The 12,394-nt window shown below is 37.2% G+C and overlaps 1 long non-coding RNA gene across 1 annotated transcript in view; it reads left to right on the top strand.

The window, feature by feature from the left end:
• LOC141556315 (uncharacterized) overlaps positions 1-10,030 on the top strand; it is a 75,572-nt gene extending 65,542 nt beyond the window's left edge. Inside the window, exon 10 of the long non-coding RNA XR_012486492.1 lies at positions 8,830-10,030. This is a non-coding gene — a long non-coding RNA (uncharacterized LOC141556315). The remainder of the gene's footprint in view (positions 1-8,829) is intronic.
• The last annotated feature ends 2,364 nt before the right edge of the window (positions 10,031-12,394 follow it).

Genomic DNA, 12,394 nt, shown 5'->3' with positions numbered 1-12,394 from the left:
CCAAAAAATGCTTGGGACATTATCTTGGTGATCTTCCTTATCTTAGAAGAAATAGATATGCTGACTCTCATCTCATCCAGTCTAGAAGGGTTTTAAGCATAGGGAGGAGGTGAAGAGACAGCAAATGACCTTTGGTTATATATAGAGTATTTCCCCACCATCTGATCTTCCCATATGTGTTTTGTGATGGTTTACAGGTAGAGAAGTGGTTAGGGCAGGTAAGATAGGGAGGTTCCCTTCATCCTAATCATCCGAGATGCTGGTTTGAGAATGATCACTAAGCATAATATAATCACAATAGCACATTGAATAACCAAATATTAATAATAAATGAATGACTAGAAAAGCATTTATTAAATGCTTATTATGTGTCAAGCATTAACTAAGTTCTGGAGCTTATACAAAAAGAGAAACAATTCCATGAAATAATTGTCTAGTAGGATAATATAGCATATAGGGGAGTATTGGTCAATGAAAGAAATTTTCACTTAAGAAGTCACAAGGATGATGAGTTGATATATATGACATACTTTCTCTCAGAAATAATGGTACTATTGTTTAGACTATGCAGCAGGGCCTGGAAAAAAAGGGTGGGAGGAGTGGGTAGACTAACAGGCAGATAGCAAGATGCCCTGGTGGATGACTAATTATTTGATGGAATGCTAAGATAAAGCATGTTCCTGGATCTAGGATCAACTAATAATATTAAATTAATTTATATGTACAAAGTCATTGATCAAAAGGGCTAGATGCTAAAATGGAGCTCCAAAGATGAATAGATTATTCTCCCCAGGGTCTAAGAGCATGGATTCTGGAAGCTCTGACACACAGGTCCAGGTCTCAAGAGGAGAATCATGATTCAGGTGGGGAGAGAAAGGCAAGCAGTTGCAAAAAATGGCAAGATGGACTGAGAGCATAACTGGATGATGGAATGGAATGTAAAAGATTAAGCAAATGTAATATACAACACATAATTTCATACTTAAGAGCCACTATATTTTTTATCATTTAAAATAATTTAATTGATATATTTTATTTTTACATTGCCAAATATCCCATATCCCACTCTCTATTCCTCATCTCAGAGAGCCAACCTTTATAACAGCGTTTTATAAAAGAGAAAGAAGAAAAAAATCAGTACACAAAATAACCAATGATAAATATATAGAAAAAATTCTGCTAATATACCCAATGTTCCAATCCCATGAATCCTCCCTTCTGTAAGGAAGTTTGGGGGAAGGTGTCTTCATATATCTTTTTTTGGAACCACACTTGATCTTTGTAAATTTGTAACATTCATCTGTGTTTTCCCACAGTAAGTTTTCAAAGATTTTATTACTTCAGTAATTGTGCTGAAATTTCTTAGTATTTTGCTTACTCAAAAAAATGTTCATTATGTAGTATATTTTTTGTAAATACTAAATGTGTCTAAATGACATGCTTCTAAGATACATCTATAATTTTAAGTTTAATGCCATGAAACTTTCTATTCAGCTAACAGATAAGATTATGGATACTTTTCTATGACTAAACTTTGATACAATACACAAACTTTGAATTTAAAGTGGCAACTTTGTTCTATCACATTTGGTTGCCTCTCACAGATAGAATTGAAAAGTAAACATAGACCTCAAATTCCTGGAAAAATATGTTCAAGGTGTAAATATTTCTAAAAATTCTTAGGAAAGAAAGTTTCAATGTGCAACTTTTCGCAGAATTGTCTTGGTTGATGCCTTAAGTCAGATTCTTCCCTTGTGAAGTTGATTTTAATAACTTTTTGTGTTTGTATGTGTGTGTGAACTTCTTTGACAAAATTGCAAAGAAAACTACTAGAGGCACGTCTTAACATTGTAAAGTCCAACACAACAAAGAAACTTTGATACTTCCCCTTGCAAATCATCAAGAAAACAGAAAAAAAGGCACAATTTTAAAATGTCCTATATCTTGGTTCTAAAGAAATTAGCATAAAAGAATATCTTAAGGGCATTCATCACCACGATATGTGTATGTTTTACTGTAATGAACAAAATATATAAACAATGTATTATGTCTATTTATATACAGAGAAAAAAATTCTAGGTGGTATTCATCAGAGCAAGCAATTAGCAAATCTGGTTCCTAAGGCAAATACCACACATACAAAAGTGGTTTCACAACTTTGAGGTACCACTTCTCACTTGTCAGATTGGCTAAGATGACAAGAAAAGAAAATGTTGGATGTTGGAAGGAATGTGGGGAAAACTGGGACACTAATGCATTGTTTGTGGAGTTGTGAACTATTCTAAGCATTCTGGAGAGCAATTTGGAACTATGCCCAAAGAACTATAAAACTGTTTATACTCTTTGAGCCAACAACACCACTGTTATATCTATATTCCAAAGACATCCAAAAAGGGGAGGGGGAAGAACCTATTTGTACAAAATATTTATAGAAGCTTTTTTGTGATGGTCAAGGAAATTGGAAATTGAAGGGATGAACATCAATTATGGAATGGTTAAATAACTTTTGGTATATGTTTGTAATGGAATATTATTGTGTAATAAGAAATGACAAGCAGATTGATTTCAGAAAAACCTGGACTTACATGAACTGATACAAAGTGAAGTGACATAATTAGGAGTATGTTATACACAGTAATAGCAACACTGTTTTTCTCAGCAATACAATGATCTAAGACAATCCCAAAGGACTAATGATGAAGAAAAAGAATTGATGTTGTTTGAATACAGACTGAAACATGCGGTTTTCACTTTCTTTCATTTTTTTCCTTTTATTCTAGTTTTTTGTACAAAAATATGGAAATGTCCTACAGATTTGTGCATCTGATTGTTTACCATCTCAAGAAGAGGGAAAGGAAGGGAAGGAAGAATCCAATTTGGAACTTAAAATTTAAAATAAAAAAATTTTTTAATGAAGTGGTTTCAAATGAACTTCATAAGGAAAAGTCACTTGAGCAGGTGGTATTGACAGGTGGGGAAGTGACCTCAGAGAGACCTAAGGTCATTTCAAAATTGCTGCTGAGACAGTCACTATTAAAAGTGGAAGCAAGGTGAAGCAAACCTGATCTGGGAAGAACTGTCTGTGGATAAGGCCAGAGAAAGAAGAATGTTATCTAATAGGTTTCTAGTTTAATTTTTTTTTTCTGACTAGGTACAAAATCAAGTTATTTCTACTTGCTGAAGGGTAAGAGCTATAGGTACTACTTGCTCCACTCTAATTACTGATTTAGTTTTCATTGTAATTCAAGGAAGATATATTCAGCTGGATAGTAACCATAAGGCAATTTCATCTCTGTTTACCTTTTTTGTTTTGTTTTTTTGAGACAATTGGGATTAAGTGACTTGCCTAGCATCACATGGCAGACAAGTGCCTAGTGATTACCTCAAATAATATTTTTGTTCATTTGTTTCACTTACATCTGATTCTTTTTGACCCCATTTGAAATTTTCTTGGCAGAGATATTGGAATGGTTTGCCATTTTCTTCTGCTCATTTTACAGATTAGAGAACTGAGAGGAAAACAGGGTTAAATTACTTACTTAGGGTCACAAAGCTAATTAAGTGTCTGAAGTAACATTTGAACTCAGGTTTTCTTGACTCTAGGATCAGTGTTCTAGTCATGGCACCTCCTCACTGCTCCTCCTTACTTTTAAAAATACTTTAAATTTTCTGATGATGTCCTATGAAAGTTCTGAAAATTTTTTTTCACCTTTTTTCCCTCTTTCTTTCTTTTCATGACTTTTCTCTTCATTTTTTTCCCACTCTCTTGCTCCTCTTATAAATCCTCTCTTTATTGGTAGGTGAAAGGCTTAACTTTTTCCAATAGTTTTATGTTATTATGAATGAGATTAGAGTTCCACAGCTACATTATCTAAACAGTTTATATATTGTGTGTAATTCACATTTTGCTGTGAAGCAAAGGCTAACTGAACCCTCATCAACTTTAACATATGACATCCTTATTGTAAAGGGCTGAAACTCTTGAATCAATGCACTGAGGTTGGACAATCAAGCACTTGAGGCTAGTTACCAATTGGACAATACTCTATAAGAATATGCTTGGAAAATGGCCCTTCCCATTATCTTGTGCTGGGAGGGACTAGGAGGTGGAGTGAGACTACCCTGACTCACTCTGGGCAGGAGACTAGGAGATGAGGTCATGGAGATCCTAAGCATCCAACCCCTTCACTTCTACTGTTAAAGACCAAGAATAAAGACTTATCCTGACTCTGGCTGATTCTAAGGTATGCAGGATGCTAACAAGGTCATCACATTTGGTGCCCAATGAGGGGCCAATGACCTTAATTTCACAGAAGAAGCCCTCAGGGACCAGGAAATAGGGTGAGTATTTTAATAGACAAACAGGAAACTTACTTTGTTAAGGGCTAAACTAGTAACCTTTTCTAGCTGAAATGGGGCAGATATTAGGAAAAGATTCTCCCCCAGCCCCAGCCCCACCCCACCCCAAGGGGGTGCTATAGAAAGCATGCTTAAGATGATCAACAGACAAGGTTTAATTATAACTTGGTTGCAGATCGATAGACTCTTGGGTACATTAGAATGCAAGTCCTCTTGGTTCTTAAAGGAAGAAGAAAGAGGGCTAGATAATTGGAAGCTAGTAGGAGAACGACTATGTGAATACTACAGTGATAAAGGTCCTGGTTCAATTTCCAAGGAAATATTCTATATACACAACATAATACAATTGGCCTTAAAGAATCCTGCAAATTATAGAAAAAAGAAAAAATTTCAAAACAGCCAGATGAGGAAGTGTGAGGAAAAAGAGGAAGACAATGAACAGATTAATAGCAATATCACTAGAGGGCATGTGAAGTTAAGTGAGGATGAAGGGCGTGATGAAGGGCGTGGTGATTCTCACTCTGACCAGGCAGCTTCAACCCCACCAGAACTGGTTTTTGACATGCCCTCATCAATTTCACCTTGGATGGAGGGAGGAGGAGTAGTAGGAGGGGCAGTGATATCACTAGCACCTTCCCCCCCCCAGCAATCACACTCTCCTATGACTAGATTGCAAAAGGCAGTACTTAAAGTCACAGAAGAAGGCCAGAATTTAGCTGTTTTGAAAGTAGCAATGTATATTGGGATACAACAGTTTAACTCTTCAGGTCAAGAAAATAAAAGATACACTCTTTTTGATATAGAAGTCCTCAAAGACCTGAAAAAGGATTGCACTTTTTATGGGGCTACATCAGATTATGTTAAGATGTTATTACAGAATTTGACTTATGAAGTCAACTCTTAGAGACTTGAAATCTATAGCAAGGACATGCTTAGAACCTGGTCAAAACTTGTTGTGACTTTCTGAATATAGTGACCTCTGTAGGATACAAGGCCAATAAAATAGTCATAGTAGAGTTAATCCTCCAATCACCTATGACCAACTAACAGATGTTATGCAGACATTTCAGTACAGATTAATTACCTCATAGAAGCATATGAGCAAATTGCTGCTGCTGTTATCAAAGCATGGGCTTTTCTCCCCAATAAAAACAACAACGGTGAAGCCTTCACAAAAATTGCACAAGGGCCAAATGAACCCTTTGCTGATTTGGTGGGATGTTTGCAGACAGCTGTCATATGAACTAATGGTGAAAATGCAGTAAAAGACATTATGATAAGGCAACTTGCTAAAGAAAATGCTAATGAGGTTTGTAGAAGTATTACACTAGGACTACGCAAGAATGCTCATTTAGAGGAGATCATAAGATGCTGTGCCACAGTAGGCACAAATACCTTTTATAGCCAGGCTATGATGCAGACTTCCCAGGATCCCAACATGCGAAGACAAGAGTCCCTTTTGGCAAGGGACTTCTAGAGAGACTCGTCAATGCTTTCAATGTGATAAAGTAAGGCATTTGAAAGCTCAATGTTGGCATAGAGATAGAGTGAGAAAACAGAGTGGGAGAACAAGATCCAATACTCCATGTCCAAAATGCAACAGAGGCTTCCATTGGGCATCAGAATGTAAACTGATTCAGGGAAATGGGATGAAGGGCCCAGCTCAGGGCCCAAGACAAAAAATACCTGGGGCATGATGGCAGCCGATGCTACACCCAGAGAGTGCCTAGAAGTTCAGTACCCAGACATGACCAATCAGCCAGAAAGCCATCTGATGGGAGAAAGGGGTTACACAATCAATCAGCCAGGAAGCAACCTGATTGGAGAAAGGGATTTACAATTTGGGGAGAATAGAGTTATATGCAGCTGGGACAATTGAGATACCCCCTGGAGAGGTGAAATCTGTTCCTCTCCAACCTATGGATCCCTTGCCTCCAGGCACATTAGACTTGACCATTTCACCTCCTCCGTGTACTTACAAAATAGTATCCGTCCATACACTGATGTGGGAAACTATGGAATGTGTAGATGATATCCCAGTCACTAATACAGGTAGACAATGTGTGACTTATCAACCAGGAGAAATAGTAGCATCAGGTTTATTGATACAAACTCCTAATAAGCAATCTGGTGACAGTTGCCCAGATTCTGACTCTAAGCAACAAAATCCAGGAATATCCTGGACAGTAGCTGTGACAGCTGACCTACCTATGCTCACTATCTATATAAATGGGATACCATTAGAAGGATTGGCAGACACTGATGCAAATTGTACAGTCATTAGAGGTGCCAACTGGCCTAGTCACTGGCCAAAAATTAAGGCAGACACCTACATGTCTGGCATAGGAGGATCAATAGCAGCTGAAGTTAGTGCTACCCCTTTGAGATGGATATTTGAAGGTGAAAAGGAGTTTTTAATTCCTTTTATAGTTGAAAAATCCCCATCAATCTGTAGGGAAGAGACATTTTACAACAATTAGGATTAAAAAGGAGTACTTCTGTTTTTTAGGCAGGGCTGCTGTTGAAGGCCTGTCAATACTTTCACTTGTTCCTATCCAATGGAAAATTGATACACCAGTGTGGATAGAACAGTGGCCCTTAGGTAGCGATAAAAGTACCAAGAGGTACCTACAGCAGTCCTTCATCAATGAGACAGTGTGATAGAGTGGGTGAACCTCCCAGCACAATCAGTACTCCTTACCCAGTACTTGTGGCTAGAATTTTATTAGAGGCCATTAAGTGAGCAATACAATTATCTGGGATAAGACCTGACAAGATATACACCTTTTATACTAATGAACAAATTAAAGTATGCTGTGAAACCATCCCAGAGTGGCAAATTTTATTAGCCATGGCTCCGAATTTTACACACAGGTCTCCATTAAAGATACCAGAATATTACATAATTGGCGATGGATTCTTGAAGAAAAGGTTTCTAGAGTTCCTCTTAAAGCACCAACTATCTTTACAGATGCATCCAAATATAATATTTGTGCTGTATACTCTTGTGACTTAACTATAAAGAGAGTAGTCAGAACTCCTTTTCAGTCCACTGAATTATATGCAATCATTCTAGCTCTTACTTATTATCCAGGAAATATAAATAAAACATCTGATTTGGCCTATTCAGTGGGTGTGGTACAAAGAATTGCCACAGCCCAAAGAAACTTTGTAACATGCTGTTGTCTCCAGAAGCTGCCGATCGCTCTCTGGGAGGTGATCTGCTGTGTCAACTCAAATCTCTCGGACAGATTCTTCTTCCTGTAGAGAGCCGTTGTCTCCAGACAGTTACTGTTAACTCTGGTCCAGAGTAGTGACTTCCTTCTTTTATCCTCCCAGAGAATGGGCGTGGGATAATGCAAGGGCTTCTGGGAAAAATTACTTCAACCAATGAACTTGCTCCTCCTAAGCATGCAAGCTCTTCCCCAGAAATTCACAAGTAAAACTCCCAGTAAAGGCCAGAACTAGAAAATTGTTAAGTACCGACTTAGCACTTAGTAAGAACCTATTATCTCATTATCTCATTAGCACTTAGTAAGAACTTAACAGAACTTGAAGGGCAAGTGAAAAAGCATGCAGGTAAGTTTTATATCTTGCATATCCACTCTCACAGTGGACTTCCAGGTCCTATTTTTGATGGTAATTCAAAGGCAGATAGCCTTCTAACCATGTTGGCCAATACTCCTTTATTTCAAGAAGCCCAAGAATCTCATTTTAAATATCATCAGGCTGCTCGAGCTTTATGTTTACAATTTGGAATAACAAGAGAGGAAGCTAGGAGCATAGTAAAAGCCTATACAGCTTGCATTCCTTTCCACGCTCCTACACTCCCTCCAGGGAAGAACCCTCGTGGTTTGAGACCTAATGAAATTTGGCAAATGGATGTGACCCATTATAAATCTTTTGGTCATCTGTCTTTTATCCATGTTGTGATAGACACTTTTTCAGGAATCACTTTTGCAATGCCAGCAAAAGAGACAGCCCGAGTGGGCACTGAATTGCTTATAAAAGCATTTGCAATTATGGGTGTGCCACAAGCAATAAAAACAGATAATGGACATGCATATACTTCTAAACATTTTGCACACTTTTGGGCACAATATAAGATTTTACACACCACTGCCATGCCTTTTAATTCTCAAGGACAGGCAATAGTAGAGTGGAAAAACAGAGACATTAAGACGCTCCTCCAAAAACAAAAGAAAGGGGGAGCCACAGGTAAGCCATTGGTAACTCTAGAAAACTTCTAAATCTAGCTCTTTATACTATTAACTTCTTAATTTTTGATAAAGATGTACTGGCTCTGGCAGACAGGTTTTATAACCCATCAGAAGGGCAGTGTCCAGTGTGAGCAGCCACACTATCTTTAGATAATTTGCCAGGTAATGTGGAAAGCCCCAGAAAGTGGTGAATGGAAGGGACCAGATAGATTAACTGCTTGGTAGAGAGTGTTTGCTTGTATCTCTACAGATGGAGAAGGAAGGTGCCAATGAGTCGTATTCGCCTTGTTCATCAGAGACAGAGCAGACCCTTGAAACAAAGAAGACCCAAGAAACATCGGGTGATTCCAATGCTAACTGTGCCCACCCCGAAAGAGCCCGGCAGTTATGGCATTTGACTCATGGACATCAAAAATTGTTGGACTTCAAATCCTCAGGGATCATTAGAATCCCTGAGATATGAAAAGATTGTTGTAGGACTTCAAAATCCTCAGCAATCATTGCATTCTCTGAGACATGATAAGACTGTTGTAGGATTTCAAAACCCTCAGGAATCATTGGGTTTTCTGAGAAATGATAAAATTGTTGCAGGACTTCAAAATCTGCAGGAATCATCGAATTCTCTAAAACATAAAAAGATTGCTGCAGGACTTCAAAAACTTGTGGGGATCATTGGATTCCCTGACATGTGAAGCAATGGACAATAGATTGGTTTTGGACTATCTCTTGGCTGCTGAAGTAGTATGTCTGACTGTTGTTTACGTACCCTCCTTCTAGGACTTCTGGAAATCTTTTACAACACCATGTTGATTTATATTGTTTGTTATATTACTACTTGCATGTACAATTCATGTTTGTTACACCACATTGAGCCTGCACTGGCTGTGGGGAGAGTCATCACTAATATCCTGTGCATTATTGCTATGTGCTTGTATAATACCTCCCATACTGATGGGTTTGTTTCTAATAAGACCCTTCAGCCCAGAAACCCACCAGCCTTTGGTGCTTTTCATCTCCCTTCCTGAGAAGTCGGGGTGTGGTGATCACTTCCTTTTTGGTGTTTTCACCTCCTTTTCTGAGAAGTTAGGTAGGGAGTAATCACCTTTTTGGGGTTCTCACCTCCCTGAGAAATCAGGGATGGTGTGACCACCTGTGTTCTAAAATAAAAGAAAGCAGGAGATGTAAAGGGCTGAAACTCTTGAGTCAATGCACTGAGGTTGGATAATAGAGCACCTGAGGCTAATTATTGATTGGACAATACTCTATAAGAATATGCTTGGAAAATGACCCTTCCCACTATCCTGTGCTGGCCTAATCGTTTGGTGTATACAGAACATTCTGGGAGGGACTAGGAGGTGGAGTGAGACTAGCCAGACTCACTCTGGGAAGGAGGCTAGGAGGTGAGGTCATGGAGATCCTAAGCATCCCTCCCCTTCACTTCTACTCTAAAGACCAAGAATAAAGACTTTTGCTTATCCTGACTCTGGCTGATTCTAAGGTATCTAGGGTGCTAACATGGTCATCACACCTACAAAACAAAACCTAAATTTATACATAAGTTGCTATGAAACAAATTCCTGTTCTTTTTTTTTTAAGGTTCATCCCTTACTTTCCAAATGATAATCAAGAATAAAAATATTAGTTTATTTGACTTTATTTTTATCAGTAAGCAAATATTTTCCCCCAGGGGATTGTTGTTTAGTCATGCCCAACTCTTTATGACACAATTTGGGGGTCTTCTTAGCAAAAATATTAGAGTGTTAATCTTCTCCATATCATTTTATAGAAAAAGAAATTGAAGCAAATAGTGTTAAATGACTTGTCCAGGGTCATACAGTTAGTAAGTGTGTCGGAGGTAATTTTTGAACACAGGAAGAGGAGTCTTCTTGATGTCAGGCTGGTATTCTATCCACTGCACCATGTAGCTGCCTATAATTCTTTCCTCCTTCCAGAGGATTACAAGCACTTACTGGGATGTTAGCCTATCTCTCTTCACTTCCAACTAAATTCTTTGTAAATAGTTCTACAGTCATAAATCATTCCAACTACATGAGATCTGGTATATTCAGAGCTACATCTCATCACTTTAACAAAGTTCTTAATCCTTACAGCATTGTACCGTGTCTGGGAGTCCTAAGTTCCTTTTGTCTCTCCTATGAAAACTCAAGTTGGTGTCTCAGCATGTATGTATACAATAACTTCTCATGTTTTCATTTAGGTTTTAGAGATTTTTTATATGCCAAAAGACTAATTATGTTTATTTTTCAGGAGTTATGAGATATGGATGGAATCTCAAGATTTCCCATAAGCATTTCCCACAAACTTGGGAGTTAGAACCATTTCATAATAGTCAGAAAGTGCTGTTCACATTAGACTCCTACCTTTAGGCTATTTCATGTCACTTCCTCCTTTAGGGAGATGAGATGATTTATCCATTAAAATAATATTTGAATAGCACACAATTTACAAGGGTAAAAGTTCAAATCAATTTAAGAAGAAATCATTTTTACTTTGAGCAAGACACATCTGACCATGTCATGGAGGATGCATGTTGAAGGAGAGAATAATATTTCCTTAATATGGATCAGAATTCATGGTCCTTTAACAAATCAAGTGGTTAAGAGAAGTGGATTTCATATTTTTTTAGTGGAGCAAAATTTTTCAATTGGTCATATACAATAAAAATAATTTGCTGATGGTGTCTAGTGCCTTTTCATTGAAATGAAAGAACTTAGAATCCTTACTTTCTTTGTAAATAAATTTTTATTCCATGAGGAAAAGGAAGAGCTACTCATGAATTGAACATGAGTTAAAGCTTTCAAAGGAACAGGTGTTCAACAGACAGATCTATTTCCCTTGAACTGCAGGGACAATCCTGGAGGTATTGCTGATCATTGGGAAGAAATGTGGAGCAAGACATCCAATAGCCAACCAAGAACAAGAGAAATCCACTTGGTTTGTAAATGACCTAGTCTTCACTGAGGAGTATTTGATAACATCCAAGCCATAAAGATGGTATTCTTTCACCTCATGTCAAATATACTTGTTTCTTACACATTTGCCATCTGTCTAAGCCACTATTTTCAGACTGAAATTAATATTCAGGAGATGTGTCTCTTGGCTCTGACACTAACAGCTGTGTATGGACAGGTCTTCTATCTCACAAGAGTATAATAAGGAAAATTCTTTATGGCCACAAAACAACCATATTTCAGTTTAGCTCTAGCCAAATATATATATATATATATATATATATATATATATATTTTTTTTTTTTTTTTTTTTGAGAGGCATTTGGGGTTAAGTGACTCACCCAGGCTTACATAGTAAGTGTTAAGTGTCTGAGGTCACATTTGAATTCAGGTCCTTCTGATTCCAGTATCAGTTCTCTATTCACTATACTATTTAGCTGCCCCATCAAATTTGTCTTTGACTCTGCTGCTACTGGGATTTTCTTGCACTAGACTGTGTCCTTTCTTCTTTAAAATAAAGCTTTTTATTTTCAAAATGCACACATAGATAGTTTTTAATATTTACCCTTGCAAGACCTTGTATTCCAATTTTTTCTCCCTCCTTTCTCTTTTCTCCCTAGTAATCCAAATATATGTTAATATATATATATATATATATATACACATATATATGTATATATATATATAATATGATATAATATGTGTTAGGTACAATTCTTCTCTCTCTCTCTGTATATATATATATATATATATGTATATATATATATATATATATATATATATATATATATATATATATATAATATGTATATATAATCGGAGACTAAAAATCTTGGGGATTGA

This window comes from Sminthopsis crassicaudata, chromosome 2 (genome assembly GCF_048593235.1).
Source record: "Sminthopsis crassicaudata isolate SCR6 chromosome 2, ASM4859323v1, whole genome shotgun sequence".
Lineage (NCBI taxonomy): Eukaryota > Metazoa > Chordata > Mammalia > Dasyuromorphia > Dasyuridae > Sminthopsis > Sminthopsis crassicaudata.
Note: the sequence above shows the minus strand (reverse complement) of the source record. Positions and strands in the feature narration are given on the sequence as shown.